This window comes from Papaver somniferum, chromosome 10 (assembly GCF_003573695.1).
Source record: "Papaver somniferum cultivar HN1 chromosome 10, ASM357369v1, whole genome shotgun sequence".
Classification (NCBI taxonomy): domain Eukaryota; kingdom Viridiplantae; phylum Streptophyta; class Magnoliopsida; order Ranunculales; family Papaveraceae; genus Papaver; species Papaver somniferum.
The window spans coordinates 121,205,514-121,222,740 of NC_039367.1; the positions used below are offsets into that span (position 1 = coordinate 121,205,514).

Below are 17,227 nucleotides of genomic sequence, written 5' to 3' on the forward strand. Positions count from 1 at the left end.
TTCTATCTTGCCTATCAGAGATATAAAATCTCAAGCCAATTATTTCAATTGTACTCGTACGATAGAAACAGTACGATCAGATCACACAACTACAGGAAAAGTAGTATCGTCAAGCTTCACAATCCCAATGAAGTCTTTAAGTCGTTAACCTGGTTTAGAAGAAGAAACCAAAGGTTAAAGTAGAATCGACTCTAGCTATGCAACTAGTATCACACGTAAGGTGTGGGATTAGGTTTCCCGGTTGCTAGAGTTCTCCCTTATATAGTTTTCAAATCAAAGTTTGCAATCAATATTAGCTTGGTAACAAAGCATTCAATATTCACCGTTAGATGAAAACCTGATTAGATTCAAACTATTATTTCTCAACCGTTGGATCAAAAACTTAGCTTGTTACACACAAATGAAATGCCCAATTTTGGGTTTACGAACCGTTCCCAAACATTAACATTTGTTGGTTCAACAATAGTTAACCAAATGGTTAGCCATATGATTACTTTCATATCAACCATATTCTTCTTCACCATAACTAGTTCAAATGACTCAAATTAACTAGTTAGAGAGTTTTTCAATTGCTTATATCTTATGTAACTACACAAGACACAATCGAAGCAAAAAACGGTTTGATTCACTCGAATCGGTTCATGAACTTTATAGCCACGGTTTGCAAAAGCATTCCTTAGTTTAAATAAACATGAGTTAAAGAACAACCGGTTTTAGATATAACCTGCTCAAGTTCGCGGACTGGATTCGCGGACTTAAGCTCATCGAAGGAGTTCACAAACTCCAGCAGAAATTCTCGGGTCGAAATCTTCCGCCAGTTCGCGGACTTAGTTCGTGGACTTGGCTCACGCCACTTCCATTTCTCTTGATCAATAAAGTTCTAAAATTTTGGTTCAAGGAATAAGGACTTATACATATATGTGTTTCCACAACAATGCTTATATCCTACCAATGGTTATGTAATATATACTCTCATTTCAATCATTGAAACATTCTCAGAGGACGGATATAGCCGTTATTCACAGACCATTTTTCGTCAGAGCAATTTTCAAAGTGATTGAAACATAACATGACTTTCGTCACTAGGTAAAGATGAATTCGGCTAAATCGAAAGCTTACCAACACATATTTCGAGAAATAGATAGGCGAGATAAACTCGGCTCGAAATAACAAATGTGCATAATGAAAGTCTGTATATCAAAACGACTTTTTTCTCAAGAGTAGGAGATAGAATAGATAGACTTTTGAGTGACAGATAAGTTCAAGTCTCCACATACCTTTAGTCGATGAAAGATCCACCAGTTCCTTGAGTAGTCCTTCGTCTTGTATAATGATTGCCATGGAGTTCTTGAGCTCAACTACACTTTCTTTACTAGTGCGAGACCTTTAGCTATGTAGGCTATAAATCAAGACTTATAGTTTTGATCACTAACATTGACAAACATGCTTGAGATATCAACGCATGCGAGTTCGAACGAGCAATGCTCTAAAAATCTCCCCCTTTGTCAGTTTTAGTGGAAAAACTATTAATACATATGGAATACAAAAAATAAATAAATTAACTTTTGTAGCTCCTATTCCACATGCCTAATCTTCAACATTACTCGAAATCTTCGCCACTTCCAAGTACTCCAATGATCCCAAAGGTTGTAAGTTTAGCATCATCGTTGTTGAAAATCCGAAGCTATAACAATAATAAAACAATAGTTCTCAATCATTTTTATACAGTGTTATAGTATCGTTACACAGCGTCAACGTTCAATTGTATCACAACTTCAACAATAATACTATGGTGATATGTATCACTCCCCCTTAGTCAATACTCCATCTCACATGGAAACCACTCCCCATTACATAATGATCCGAAAACCATATGTATTTGTAGTGTGAGCTACATATTAATTTTCCCCCTTTTTGTCAATAAAATTGGCAAAGGTACAAGAACGGGATCCTAATGAAATTTCCGAAAGAGACATTTCTTGACCAAAAGAAAGAAAAAATATCAACTTGTTCTTTAGATGCAATCATAAAGCCGAAACTAAATGCGTTCATCAAGGAGTTTATAAAGATACAAGATAACACCTATAATATTTCACAGCCGCACTCCCCACAAAGATATGGCAATTAAGCGCAATTTCAAAAGAACTCTCCCTATTAAATGTCATTCCCGAAAGAACAACAAGAGCGACCTTAATTTCGAAGGAAAAGAAGATTTCTTTGGACATAACAAATCAAATACAAGTATGAATTTGAATCCAAAAAGTTCAATTAAATTAACCACAAGAGAACCCATGATTAATTTAATCGACAAATGCTCAAACATAAGTGAACTTATGGAGACTTAAAAAAATACAATTAAATTAATCACAAGAGAACCCATAATTAATCTAATTGAAATACACAACCAAATTAATCACAAAAGTAATCAATTTAATTGGTCATGCAAAACATAAGTAAACTTACGGAGCAAAAACTAAATAACCAAACAAGATGATTAACTTAGTTGAAAATGCTCGACATAAAGTACCTTATGGAACAACAACATAGCTAATAAAAAATAATCAACTTGGTTTTTTAATGCTCAATATAAGACACTTTACAGAGCCTCACAGTAATACATAAAATATGGATCAGGGAAGATCAATTACTGCGGAATACACAAGGATTCATTCTATTTTCCATCACTATTTGCACAATGACATACAATAGACATAATCCTTGCAAACAAAATATTTTAACCTATCTTCCATCAATAATTGGCAATATAGGCTTAACTTTTGTATTTGTCAAAAGTCCATTCATTCTTTTATCAATACATGCATATCAACATACGAAAAACTTTACTTTTGACAAGATATGGGACGATCAAGTTCACGGACGTAAACACACAAATCTCATAACAATATTGCAATATATAAAACCATAAAGATTAATACTGCAAAAATCATCTTCCAAACAAGTTTAGAATTTAAACCAATAAATCTAAAAACATGAAGATGAAAACGTTGGACATAGCTATGTGTAATCACAATAATGGCTATTCCAAACTCTGGTTATTCTTTTAATAAAAAAAAGAAAACTAGAAGATTTACTAGACAAAGAAACTCCTATGGAGAACATGATCTGAAAAACACTAGATCCGGTAAGAAACCAGATATTGAACACGGACGAGCTCATCAGATGCTTTCTTCAGTTCGTTTTTCAAAAACACAAGATTCCTTGTTGCAATTCCGAGTTGTTCACGTACGACTTAAAAATCTTTAAGAAGATTTCCTACCAGTTGTGATGATATTTGAACTGGTAGTTTGTTTTCATGATCAATGGCATGAAGGCATGTTATGAAAACAGGATTCTCATGAAACTCGATAGTCTTCCCTTCTTTGAATTCATCATCTTCGTTTTCTCAATTCATTGTGCACACCAAATTGGTAAAGCCCTTTGTCCTTTTAGAACAGTGTAACACGGGATGACACCCAAGTATATAAATAAGTTCCATGGAAAACCCTAGAAAACTTGTACACGTTCGTGTGGGCCAGGAGTTCGTGCACTGGTGGTCACAGCCTTAAGATGTGACCAAAAGAAGAATGAAGTTCGAAAGTCATGACAAATAGTTGAGAACCAACTATTTAGAGGAAGTACACGCAAACAAGAAAAAAAAAATCTCAAGGACAAAAGATCATGATTATCTACAAGAGAGAAACTGGAGCGAGCTCATAAGAATTTAAAGATAAAAAAAAAAGAACAAGAAGAGAAAAAAAATACAACCTCGACAGCATTTCTTAAGACACACTTCTTGAGAACAATGAACATCCTTCTTAAATTAAAAGAGGGATGTTATATTGGGCAGTCATGGTGTATTAGGATGAGCATTTTTCTTATCAATTTTGACTTCTTCTTTTTCTCCTTCAGAAGGATTTAGAGACAAATCACATGACATAGTTGAAGGAGTTTTATTAAGAGAGGAGATCGGAGTACCTGAGTCAATCGCTTTCCATGATTTTTTGATGCCCCGTTTGAGTCTGTTTATGCTTACCTTTAGTTCTGAGACTCGATTATTGATATGTAAGCAATCTGGAGTTGAAATCTTGGAATTTCTGCCTTCTCCAGGGAGAGACAAGAAACTTGACTTTTCTTTCTTTCTCCTATGTCTTTTCCTCCTTTCAGAGTTATTTAAGAAGTCAGTTACTTTTCGACCATTCTTCCTTCTACCATTTTTCGTTTCAAAAGCACAATTAAGAAAAGACTTATCATAGTAGTTTTTTTGATTGTCGAAAGTACATTTTACTCCAATAATGTGAGAGAGCGGTTTGATAACTTCTTTAGACATCCATGCAAGCATGTTGTGAAGTTTTTTATTCCTTAAACGAAACTGACATCTTCGCTCAGAATGTCCTTTCTTTCCGCAGAAATAGCAGTTAAAGGATTTATTCTTAACCGTTCTCGTGTGAGTAGATTTGGAAGAAGTAGACTTCTTGTTTTTAGGTGCACTACCAGCTACGAAATTTTTTTCACATGAAGAATTATCAATAGCCTTAACAAAGTTGATCTTACCAGTTTTTGGAGCGTCTATTCCTTTATTGCCCGGACCACGTGTATCACGATGTTCTTAACATGCTCCAATAATAGAAGAAAATTTTGTAGAGCTAGAACTGAATCTTCTCAGACTCTCTTCCAGTGATTTTACTTTATCAAGAGCAACTGCAAGGTCAGTCTCCAGGGATTTTTTTTTGGCAAGAAGACTAAGTTCTTTGTCATCAAAACATTTTTGTTGAGAGTCATATCTTGCTTCAGATTCTGCAAGTTTCTCTTCCAACAAGAAGTATTTTTAATGAAGATTATCACATTCAAGTGACTTCATACGTAGGATTTCCTCAGAATCCTTGAGGATCGATTCGTTAGAACGATTCGAAAAATAAACACCTGCGTAACATCTTCTCAACTTCTTGTTTTCTCGACAGAGAGGAGTCAGAAGAGGTGAGACATGAGAAGTTGTAATCTTCTTCATATTCCACGAATCCATAAACTTAACATACTCCGAGACTTCCTCATCAACATCTCTATCAATATCTGAATCACCTTCATCAGAAAGTTCATCCAACTGTTCTTCTAGGAGAGTTTCCCAATCAACAGTTTTTACATCAAGAGAATGTTTAGATATTAACTTAGATGTGACAGTTCTCTCAGGTGAATCCAAGCTTTTAGAAACATCTGGTAATTTCTGAACTGGTACATTATTAGAGATAGATTCGTCCATAATCAGATCGCTACAAACACAGCGTTGTAAGGTCTTGAACGTGTTTGCCTGCTCTGATACCAATTGAAAAAGCGGGGGTACAACAACCACACCCAACAATTCGATTAGCAATCTGTATGGACAAACTCCAATATACTTTCTAGAGAATCAACTAGACAGTCAGACTCAATCTAGATAAAAGTATATCAAAGAGTTTATATCTCAAACTCTCGATTTGATCTTTACTCAAGCAAATAGAAATCTGCGAGTCTTTATCAAAGAGAGATAACTTGGAGGTACCAAAGACCAATATCCAAGTGTCAATCAATTTAAATCAACAACCAATAGGTCGGATATTCTAATTTATTGAACAACGCACAAACTGTGATATTTCAATTATATAAACAAATATAATGCGGAATAGAAATAACACAGACACCAGAATTTTTTTAACGAGGAAACCGCAAATGCAGAAAAACCCCGGGACCTAGTCCAGATTGAACACACACTGTATTAAGCCGCTACAGACACTAGCCTACTCCAAATTAACTTCGGTCTGGACTGTAGTTGAACCCCAATCAATCTCACACTGATCCAAGGTACAGTTATGCTCCTACGCCTCTGATCCCAGCAGGATGCTACGTACTTGATTCCCTTAGATGATCACACCCATAACTACGAGTTTCTACGACCCAAGGTCGAAGACTTTAATAAACAAATCTGTATCACACAGAAAAGTCTATGGTAATAGATAAATATGTCTCCCACGAATATACCTACGAGTTTTATTCTGTCTTTTGATAAATCAAGGTGAACATGAACCAATCAATAAACCGGTCTTATATTCCCAAAGAACAACCTAGTATTATTGATCACCTCACAATAATCTTAATCGACGCAGCGAAAAAAGATATTGTGGAATCACAAACGATGAGATGAAGTGTTTGTGATTACTTTTCTATCTTGCCTATCGGAGATATAAAATCTCTAGACAATTATTTCAATTATACTCGTACGATAGAAATAGCAAGATCAGATCACACAACTACAAGAAAAGTAGTATCGGTCTGGCTTCACAATCCCAATGAAGTCTTTAAGTCGTTAACCTGGTTTAGAAGAAGAAAACAAAGGTTAAAGGAGAATCGACTCTATCTATGCAACTAGTATCACACGTAAGGTGTGGGGATTAGGTTTCCCAGTTGCTAGAGTTCTCCATTATATAGTTTTCAAATCAGGGTTTGGAATCAATGTTAGCTTGGTAACAAAGCATTCAATATTCACCGTTAGATGAAAACCTGATTAGATTCAAGATAATATTTCTCAACCGTTGGATCGAAAACTTAGCTTGTTACACACAAATGAAATGTCCAATTTTGGGTTTACGAATCGTCCCCAAACATTAACATTTGTTGGTTCAACAATAGTTAACAAAATGGTTAGCCATATGATTACTTTCATATCATCCATATTCTTCTTCACCATAACTAGTTCAAATGACTCAAATGAACTAGTTAGAGAGTTGTTCAATTGCTTAGATATTTTGTAACTACACAAGACACAATCGAAGCAAAAAACGATTCGATTCACTCGAATCGGTTCATGAACTTTATAGCCACAGTTTGCAAAAGCATTCCTTAGTTTAAATAAACATGAGTTCAAGAACAACCGGTTTTAGATATAACCTGCTCAAGTTCGCGATCTGGGTTCGCGGACTTAAGCTCATGGAAGGAGTTCATAATCTCCAGCAGAAATTCTCGGGTCGAGAATTTCCGCCAGTTCGCGGACTTGGCTCACGCCACTTCCATTTCTCTTGATCAACAAATTTCGCAAACTTTGGTTCAAGGAATAAGGACTTATACATATATGTGTTTCCACAACAATGCTTATATCCTACCAATGGTTATGTAATCTAAACTCTCATTTCAATCATTGAAACATTCTCAGAGGACGGATATAGCCGTTATTCACAGACCATTTTTCGTTAGAGCAATTTTCAAAGTGATTGAAACATAACATGACTTTCGTCACTAGGTAAACATGAATTCGGCTAAAGCGAAAGCTTACCAACACATATTTCGAGAAATAGATAGGCGAGATAAACTCGGCTCGAAATAGCAAATGTGCATAATGAAAATCTATATATCAAAACGACTTTTGTCTCAAGAGTAAGAGATAGAATAGATAGACTTTTGAGTGACAGATAAGTTCAAGTCTCCATATACCTTTTAGTCGATGAAGATCCACCAGTTCCTTGAGTAGTCCTTCATCTTGTATGTTGATTGCCATGCAGTTCTTGAGCTCAACTATACTTTCTATCCTAGTCCGAGACCTTTAGCTATGTAGGCTAGAAATCAAGACTTATAATTTTGATCACTAACATTGACAAACATGCTTGAGATAGCAACGCATGCGAGTTCGACTGAGCAATGCTCTAACACTACTTGATAATAAGTTTAGACTTAACAAAACTCTAGGATCACTATCAATTATATCAGAGTTAACGTTTGTGTATTTTACTTTTAATTATAATTGCGGAAATATAAAAGTGAAAGACACAACAAGATTTTGTTAACGAGGAAACTGCAAATGCAGAAAAACCCTGGGACCTAGTCCAGAATTGAATACTCTCAGAATTAAGCCGCTATACAAAATCTACACCAACTTCGTATAGTTAAGACCAAGCAACTACCCCTAGTTCACTTAGTTTCCTCAGTATCACTGCACTTCCGACTTCAATGAGTGCACGCACTGGAAAAATTCCTTTGGATCGTATTCCAAACAGTAAGGAACAACAAATCTGTCTGGTAACAACTCTTTCGATTCTTTCAAGATAAAGATATCTCAAGTCATACGCAAAGTCTCTTCCGTTTAATCTAATAAACTCCTTTGCCTGGTTGGATCAATCTATCTAATAACTACCAAAGTAGTCAAGTTTAGATTCACACTCAATCAACATAAATCTCAAAGAGATATATTGAGAATGTCGATCTCATGCAACTAATCAATTGAATAAATCTGATTCTAGTTGGATCCCAGACGATCAAGGTTTGTGCACACACAAAGATATGATAACTAAATAATAAACCTTCTTCGTCTTCAAATCTTCTTTAATTTTCAATAAACACCTACAAAAAACCAATTGAATCTCTTGTGATCAATCACACACAAAATAGAGTCTGTTAACAATGAATTATCACAAGATGTCTTTAGATGTACAAACAGTTCTAAAGATCTCGTCGATACTTCGATCTAGTTTGAGTGAATCTTATATATCAGAATAGAAGATTCTCAAGAATAAACAAACTAGGTGCAATCAAAGTTTCAACAACCGTTAGTCAATCAAATCAATCGAAAACTAATAACACTGAAATTAACTAGTTTCCCACCAACGGTACTCGTAGAGTTTCTTGATCCCACAGAAGTCTTTAAATGAGCGGTCGTAAGAGATTTCACCTAATTATGATACTTTCCTCTCCGAATAGACGGCTCCACCAGAAACAACAAGAATGAAGTTTGCTTGGCTCTTAGGATAGTTTGCTAGAAATACAAACTTAGGTATTTATAGGCACCAAGGAATTTCCAAAACCCAAAATATACTCAAGATATGCAGTGGATAGCAAAATTCGGTTTCCTAATTCCAATAAATGCTTGTCCAAAATTTCTGAAATCTCTCAATAGAAAATCTCCAATTAGTAAATGCCCATTACTAATTTTTATTCTCTAGAAATATGCATTTAATTGCTGGGAATTAAAGCATATAAAACCAAAAACCTTAATTAAAAGAATCTCAATTTATTTCGGCACAAGATCTCCTTGAGTACTAAGGAATATCTTTGAACAATAAATGATAAGAGTTATTGTACGTGTTCAAAATATGTTGACATCTTTTCACTATAAATCCTTATTCATATTTACGTGGATTTACATTCTTGGAATCCGTTATACCACACTTCCAAACAAGTTTAGAATTGGTTCACCTGTATTCCAAGATTACTATGTGATTGATCAATATCAAATCACATACGTGGGTTCAATCGGTTCTACCAATCACTAGGATCGGTTATACATCAATATGGAAATACTTGTGATCAGTCACACAAGTTACCAGGACCGGTTACATCAATTACCAGGATTGGTTACATCAATTACCAGGACCGATTTCCATATTCTCATAGTATTGCTTGTGATCGGTCACACCAGTTACCAGGATCGGTTACACCAAGCGTTGGTATGTCAAGTTTGGTTGTCATATTTTAGTGAACCAAAACTCATTTAAAGAGTCGTTTGAATTTTTACCAGAGTCAACTTCGTATAGGTTAGCTTGAAAGTATTAGGATATGAGACATTACAAGTATTACGTGAAGACTTGAAGAATGTGAAGAAGTAAGGAGCTACAACGACGACATCATCCTCCCACTTGAGATTAGTAATATTTGAACTGAACTGTTTCATTCCCTAACGTATCTTTCAAGTCGTGCATATTGAAAACATAACTGCGAAGCTGTGAATGAGTATTTTACTCTAGTTAGACATATTATTAAGGAGTTACAATACGAAGTATAACGTCTATCTTTTGAACTTCGTATATAAGACATCGACATAATCGTATGAATGCTATTGTGATTATGTATGGGTATGGGTGAAGATTTCGTCCTAGGAAACAATGTTTTACATTCACTTAAAGGAAGTAAATTCATAAACTTGTTTTGTGAATCGAAAGTGATGTAGGACATCCTTTACTTCAACACAGTATCAACTATGCCAAGTTGATCCCTTTGCTATTGAGGCAACCTTGACAAGTTGGTTCCACTCAACTGAAGCAACCTTGACAAGTTGATTCTATTAGTCGGTTGTCAACCTTTTTTAGTTTACTTGTTATTCAAGACACTTTACTTTCCTAGTTTAGATTAAATTCCTTTTCTTTTCCTTTTAGTCGGTTCATGTAAACTATTTATAGGTTATGTCTTATTATTTTGAGAATCATCCTATTATTATAATCAATCAAGATTATTATCTTTATCAATTATTTCAATTCTCTTATTCTTAATCTTTTGATTTCATCCTATTCGTATCTCTTTCGTCTCTTCGTATCACCTCCAATCTCCGTATTACATTCTTCTCAACAAGTTCTTAACAATTTCTGTATTAGTTGGTACCACAGCCAAAGAATTTAGATTCTTATCTAAAGTCTGATCCTTAAACCGCTTCCGCAAACTCAAACCCTTTATTAAAAAAAAAAAAAAAAAAACTCCTTGTTGTTGATGATGATTAATAAATAAAAAAAATGTTTTATTTTTCTTCATGAGAAAGTTTTCTACAATGGAATAAGAAGATAACCAATCTTATGGATCGGATTTCTTAAGTGTGATTCGTTCCATTTTGTCAAATCAACCTTCTTTTATACAGGGAAACAACACATTCAAATCAAGGTGTATAATTGAAGATAAATTATGTGATATGAGAATAGGTAGTGGTAGTACAGAAAATTACATCGCTTCTATTGTGATAGAGGAGTTGGATTTACCAGTTACTCCACATCCTAACCCTTATTCAGTTAGATGGGTTAATAATTCCTTTCGTAGGTGGGTTACACATCAATGTCTCGTAAACGTTTTTTTCCTGGGTATAAAGATTCAGTATTATGTGATGTGATCAATATGTCTGCAACAGATCTTATTCTTGGAAGACCATGGCAGTATGAAAAGCGTGCAGTGCACAACTGTTTCGAGAATACATACATTTTTCCTCATCAAGGGAAATTATTAAGGTTATGTCCCTGCCGAGATGTTTGACGAGGAAGATCTTTCTTTAGTTAAGAATGATGCTGACGCTATTTCCACTTCACCACTTAGCAGAGAAGATACCATAGTTCAAGAAAACCTTGTTTCCCAAGGAGAAGAAGAAAATCAGGTAAAGCAAGTCTCATCTTTAACTCAAGAAGTTTTGTTGAAATCTATGGGTGCTGGAGATATTTTGGTTACATCAGTTGGTGAGGAAGAGACGAAGATTAATTCTCAAGAGAATGTTGATATGATGTTGGTTCCAATTTTAGAGGAGACTGTTGAAGGTCCACAACCTATGGAAGTTAATTATCAAAAGAAAGAAGAGATAAATCAGCTGAAGGAAGTATTTCATGAATCACATGATTTGTCAGAGAATGGTAAGTCATTGAATCTTAGTTTAATGGCTTCTGATATATCTGTTTATTTAGGGATGAACATAATCAAGTTATTAATCAACTGGATACACAAATAATATTGCATACAAACCCTAGTACGGATAAATCCGTTGGGATAACCAATGAGAACACTTTTGTATCGCCATATACTTCTGTAGATGTGTTAGTATGTCGATCTCAATAGAATATTACTATAGAAAATTATACCAGTATACAATCTTTAGTGTAAAGACCCTCGAACTCGTCAACGTTATTAGACTAGTCAAATGACGATTTAACCGATAATAACTCGATTAGTTTCACACGAACGTGTAGATAATCTAATACTATAAAAATAGTGAAATTAGTACTATAAAAATATGAAAGTGTAGATAATCTAATACTATAAAAATAGTGAAATTAGTATTATTGATAGATCTTGTAAGTCACATAAAAACTTACTGAACACATTGACTTATATGAAGAGTAAACAAATTCTAATTACATAAATATTAATGATATTTTGGGACTTAATAATTTTTGTAAGACTAGTTAGAATAATAGAGTAACCATCAATGTTAATAATAAAATATTATATTAGTAATTAAAGATGATAAATAATAGTGATAATAATATTTAATAAAATAACGCTAGCATTTATCAATAAGTATCATATTGAACTTAATTAAACTAAAATTTCATTAAAGATATATAACTATAAAAATAATAAATTATGATTAAATAGCTATGGAAAATTATTAACGCTTATCTACGGTTAAATGTTGTAAATTAAACCAATTACAAATTAGAGATATATGTTTTACGTCTGTACTAGATAGTTAATATAAGCGGTAGACTTAAGAAAGCTGGGACATAATGTATAAATAAAAATACTCAACTTGTTAGTAATCTTGTACCGAAATTATGTTTAGTCTAACAAATGACCCAGTAAATCTTTAAAATGGAACAAATGTACATGAATTAGAATCATAATATTTGGATGCTTAGTGCAATATTAGAATTAAAAGAAAATAAATTCGTATATTACTAGAATAGTTTACATTAATCGCAAAATCTAAAGACTATTAAGACATGTTAAAATTTTATGCAGACTCAAAATTTTAAATCATATTAAATTACCAACGCTAACATTTAACAAGATATAGTATACAGATTCAATCAGAATAAATAAAATATGTTATGTCAATCTTTACGTGAAGTAGAATTATATTTACAAGACTAAGGCTTAGTGTACCAACCGGACTATCAACTTAAGAATAATGAGAATAATAATACAGTTGATAATAATATTCGAATAATTAGGCTAGTAGAAATATTTATAGTGGATAATGTTTCGAAAAATTTATGGTACTACAGTAAAGTTAAAATTATCAAATGTTATAAACTGGCGTAAAATTGAATTGAGATTACTTATGTTGGTAAAAGAAATAAAGTAAAATAAATTTTGATGATTAAATTGCTTAAAATGATGTGAACTATTTATGAAGTAAAGTTTTAAACTACACCAGTTACGATAAAAGTTTAGAAACTAATTAATCTTAGTAAATTAATACTTAGTTAATCCAGCACTGGGGAATAACGAAGGTTGTGTTTTCTCTGTTCGTAGGAAGGCATTGTTGGGCTTGGCCAACCTTGACAGGGAAACTGCATTCAGAGATGACCGATCATAGAAGTTTGGTATAATTCATTAGGAAACCAATAATTATAAATTTACTTAGAAAGATTCGTAGGATTCTTCCTTGAAGTTAGAGACAAACATCTTATAAAATAAAAATTAATGTAAGAAACTTAGATTTCTTTATTTGATAGTTATTAAATCAGCATAATTGAACCTAGAGCTACAAATTTTAATTTTAGTTGTAGAAAGCCATATAGGTTTGTGCTTTGTTTTATGTTGTTGCGTTTAGACAAGAGATGAGATTATTCTATAAGGTGAGGAGTTTTTGGAAGACCAGAAGGGTGGTTCGATTTTCGATGACGAAAATATGTAAGGTGGGGAGAATGTAAAGACCATCGAGCTCGTCAACGCTATTAGACTAGTCAAATGACGAATTAGCCGATAATAACTCGATTAGTTTAACACGAATGTTAATTAATAGAAATTAATTTAACAACGATCTAGATACGAAACTAGTACCATTGGATATATCTCGAAAAGTTACGCGAAATGGACTACTCGAACGTGTCAATCGGATACCGGACGAAGAAGATATCATCGGATGAGTATGGAGGGCAGTTTAGCCATTTATGAAGTCTGACCGACATGGGATTTCCCATATCATTTTGGGTGAGTTCCTTTATCATTTTTCCTTGGCCTTATCAAATCCAGTCGAGCAGATAAGCTCATTTAGCTTTTCTCTTTCTCTTGCTTTCTCGTTCTTCTTCTCTTTTATTTCCCTTCCTGTTCTTCTTCTTCTGCGAATTTTAGAGAGTCAAATGGAGGTTCTATGATCAGCAGAAGGTGGAAAAGATCATGCATTAATCGTCGGTGATGGTGTCTGTGGTGGACTCAGACTCGAAGGAAGAAGAGATTTAGAAGCTAGGGTTTGGAAGAAGAACTCAGAGAATGATAAGAAGATGAAATCGATATTCTAAGATGTTGTTATGAGATGGGTTTGAATCGAATTAGAGTTTTAAGTTGAAGAACAATCTAAATTTGATAGCTGGGGTTGTGATTCTGTTTGAGTGAAGATTTTGGGAATTAGCTGTGATGAACTTTGGATTAGGGGTTATCTGGTCATAAGCTGAAACAAATCAATCAATCTAAGAAAGGGGTTGATTTCAACTGGTGGAGTTATTCAGGTGCTGATACAAACACAGAGATATTGTGGGAAAAGGTAATTCAGAGTTTCTTATGTGTAAACTTTCTTCTAAGGTTAATAGAATGTATGAATGGATTATAGCTAGTAGAAGAATAGGTTTGTGTAATTGTTTTCTATAAATCGTATTTCTTATTGAATTGAGTTGGATGAAGAGAATTAGGGATTCTGTGAATTAATTGGGAATGCAAGTTAAGTTTGTTTGATATAGAAATGGTGTTATGTATTTGAGGTGGAACCATAGTGTGTATGGAATTGGTGGTGACTTGCTGGAATTACTGGTGGTGCTGGTGAAGAAAATTGTAGGTAATAAGAAGTGAGTATGATCTCAATTGAAGTGCATATGGAGTCATAGTGTTTTGATATAACTGAGTTAGTAACAATCTTGAGATTGTTGGTGGTATTGAACTGGTGTTGTTGTTTAGGTTGGAGTGGATTGGAGTTGTTATGGTTTGAGTGTTTGAGTAGATGATGTATGAATGGGGGTTATAGGTAGTGGTGGTGTTCTTATTGCTGTTGTGGTGTTGTGGAATGCAGGGAAGGATTAGAAGTATGTTAATAGAGTATATGTGAAGATGTATGTTAATATTTGGAGATGATGACGATATTGAATTGGCAGTGTCAAGATAATGATGTTACAGTGGCAGTTTAGTTTTTTTGGTGGTTTAAGATGATGGTTTTCTGTGTGTTCAAGTTGCAAGGGATATGAGTGATCTGCTGAAGTTGTGAAGGTGCAGTTTGTGGTTATAATGGATCTGAATTATGTTTTGTTGAAATAAATAGAGCTTGGGTTATAAACTGAGTTGAGGTTGAATTATGAGTTAGGCCTGCAGAGGGTTGTGATTAAGTTTGATGATGAATATAGAGTTGCAGTTAGATTGCTGTGAAAGCTTGGAACTGCATTTTCAGGTAAAGCTAAGTTGTAGTTGAAGTTTAATTGATATGTATATGTTTTTGTTGTAATGAGCTTTGTAGATTTAATTTGATTGAAGTTGAAATGATAAAGAGAAGGTTATGTTATAGGAATTGAAGTAGTAATAGCTTAGGTCTTGTGTTGTTAGTCATCCCAGTCAGTGTCTGACTTAGCTGGCTCAGTTAATCTGACTGAGTTGGATCGTATTGACCCACTGAGTTACCTGTCTTGACCCGAGTTGACTCAGTTGACCGATTTAGACATGACCATTGGACCAGGACTTGACCTTGACTGGACGTTTACTGTTAGTTGATCCTTGACTGTCACTTTGACCGTTAGTGACCGTTAGTTGACTCAGGTGGATTAGATATTAGTTAATGGGCCTGTTTAGAGAACTTGAGCTTAGTACCTTGTATTCTTAATCTGACATTTTGGACCCTTTATGGTCCGAACTAGCATTTGGCTCCTTCTATAAAGTTTTGGATATTCATAAGACTTAGATAATGGATTATACAATCAATCTAATTGAAGTAGTAAACATTAGATATCTAAAGATAGATAATAAAAGGTGTAGAACCTTAAGTGGGCCTATAATGATTAGAAAGACTTGTATGATTCTTGTGTGCGTCTCTTTGGTTAGATTCTTAGTATTCTCGTGTGATTAACAGTTAATCTATATTAACAACGATCGATTCAAAGGATGAACCAGTGGATCGTGGATCTCGAGGTAGGTGTGGCTTGTCATCAAAAGAGGTGGGAATACTTTAACTCTTTTTTAACCATTATTGTTTCTTTTACAAAAGTTTATGTTTACAAACTCATGCATTGCCCGTTTGTATATTCCATACATTGTTTAGTTTGCATTATGATTGTTTTGTTGATTCTTTGAAACTTTCCACGATTCGGAAAGGACTTGTATTGTTTTGTTATCAATAAGAATTGTTATGGGAAATAAAAATTTCCACTTGTGGCATATAGGATTAGCTCCTTCGCATTTATACCTATTATATGTTTAATCTGTGTGGAATTGGCATCAATATTACTAATCAGCGTGGAAGCGGGCATCAATATTATACATTGTTTGAAGAAGGAGTTTGTCCATATACCTGTTTGTTTATTTCAGTGACTCGGTCACTTTTTTTTAATGTTCGCGGAAAACATTATTGTTTTCCAAATCTTGCCTTGATTACTTAAAAGTTAAATGTTATTCCTACGAGGCACCCTTTTTAGGGATGATGTGCTCACCCATTCCCACTTTCAGTTTCAAAGACAGATCAGAGTTGTGCAGCAAAAGCTCCGAGGAGCTGAGTCTGTTTGTTAGATTACTTCGGCTAGGTTTATTATGCTGCATATTATATTTGAAAACTATATGACTATTGTATATGTATCATTTGAGAGGAGTTCTTGTATATATATATATTTATGAGCGGGGTTAAGTTTGGATTAATCATTGTAGCAGATTTCTTAATTGAGTGTATATGTAATTGATTTAGATTCTTAGTGCCTCTTTGTTTAGTTAATCTCTTGGATTAATCAGCTGCTAGCTTAGGGGCGCTACATTTAGCCAAAAAGCTATTTTGGGATTTTGAGAACGTCAAGTTTACAAGATATTCAAGTGTTGATATTCACATTGAAGAGACATATGTAGAACGGTCTATACCAAAATGTATTGGATAGACTTTTCCTAAAGTTCCTTCTATTACAATGACGGCATCACTGTATGATTTTCAACGAAAGCATTCGTGGAAGAATTCCAAGATCGCTGGAAGAATTCGTGGTCGCGTTTCCTCTACTTCCTTGAGAGTATCATTGGCACAAGGTTTAGCAAAAGATTTTGTTGTAAGCAGTCAAGACATTGGTGCTTGCATGTGTGATACATTGCCATCAACAAGAAGTATAAATTGGACAGCTGAACAAGTATTCACAGTTTATTATGGCATCCATTCATATTTGTTGGATCCGGGATTATTAATGCTAAGTGATGGATACGGTGTTAATATCATGTTGGGTTTGATGACCTGCACCTCAAAGAATTTTTCTCTTCTCTGTGACACAGAAAAGGTGAATATTATTGGATTTGTTGT

The 17,227-nt window shown here is 34.1% G+C and overlaps 1 long non-coding RNA gene across 1 annotated transcript; it reads left to right on the forward strand.

Moving 5' to 3' along the window:
* The first annotated feature begins 13,904 nt into the window (after positions 1 to 13,904).
* LOC113319660 lies at positions 13,905 to 16,115 on the forward strand. The gene is made up of 2 exons (XR_003345731.1): positions 13,905 to 15,139; positions 15,812 to 16,115. It is a non-coding gene; the product is annotated as an uncharacterized LOC113319660 (long non-coding RNA).
* The last annotated feature ends 1,112 nt before the right edge of the window (positions 16,116 to 17,227 follow it).